General features: G+C 31.9%; 1 non-coding gene across 1 annotated transcript; it reads left to right on the forward strand.

Annotated features, from left to right (window-relative positions):
- Nucleotides 1-509: 509 nt before the first annotated feature.
- Nucleotides 510-640, forward strand: LOC125232265. The gene has a single exon (XR_007177731.1). It is a non-coding gene; the product is annotated as a small nucleolar RNA SNORA16B/SNORA16A family (small nucleolar RNA).
- Nucleotides 641-901: the final 261 nt, after the last annotated feature.

The following is a 901-nucleotide window of genomic DNA, read 5'->3' on the forward strand; positions in this document are numbered from 1 at the left end:
TATATTACCATTTTCCTGTCATATTACATCGTCGAAAGCACAATGTATCCATTTTGCTAGTAATATAATGGATAATAAATCTATTTATGGACAGTAGCTTGTTTATCTCTTGTTTGATACATTGTATGCTTCCTCCATTAATAACTCGGTAAAAAACTAATTTGATTAAGGAATATTTATATGGCGGCACTTTTATTGTTTTATCATTTGACACAATTATTTTTATAAGTAACTTTATGATGCTAGGATACCGGTTAAAAATTTGATTTCTCTCATAATTTATATTATTAAAAGGTATGATATGTACAGTGTTTTTATTTATATGTGTTATTATTTTATTTTGGTCACAAGACATTAGTCATATGCCACCAACTCGCTCGTACTAACCATTGGTAATTTTCGTCCAGCCAAGACCATACAGCGTAGCTCAGCGGTCTATCGCGTTGCTTAAATTGTTGCGCGCTGGCGACCTGCGTTCAAATCCTGACGCGCCGCGGTTTTTGTATGTTTGCGGGCCTTTTCGAAGCTACGTGTTCTCTGTAGATTATGATAGTCAAAAAAGGCCTAAAGAATTTTTAACCCTGTACGGTCGCGGTTCGGACTTGTGTCTTTACCGTATTACCAAACGGGGCTAACATTTTTATCTTATAAAATCAAATTTTACCATACTCACATTATTAGGACTTATTTTACTTTTAACTGAGTCTGTGGCGGTATTTTTTTAACTATTTTAAAAAAATACAGATTTTTTTTATTTTATCAACACTCAACACTAAATAACTAAGTCAGGGAAATATTAATATAACTAACTGGCAAAAATATTTAACGTTTAAAAATAAAACAACAACACTTTTATAATGTCTACAAAATCTAATTATTAATAAACACGATGACGCAAGCA

This window comes from Leguminivora glycinivorella, chromosome 12 (assembly GCF_023078275.1).
Source record: "Leguminivora glycinivorella isolate SPB_JAAS2020 chromosome 12, LegGlyc_1.1, whole genome shotgun sequence".
Taxonomy (NCBI): Eukaryota; Metazoa; Arthropoda; class Insecta; order Lepidoptera; family Tortricidae; genus Leguminivora; species Leguminivora glycinivorella.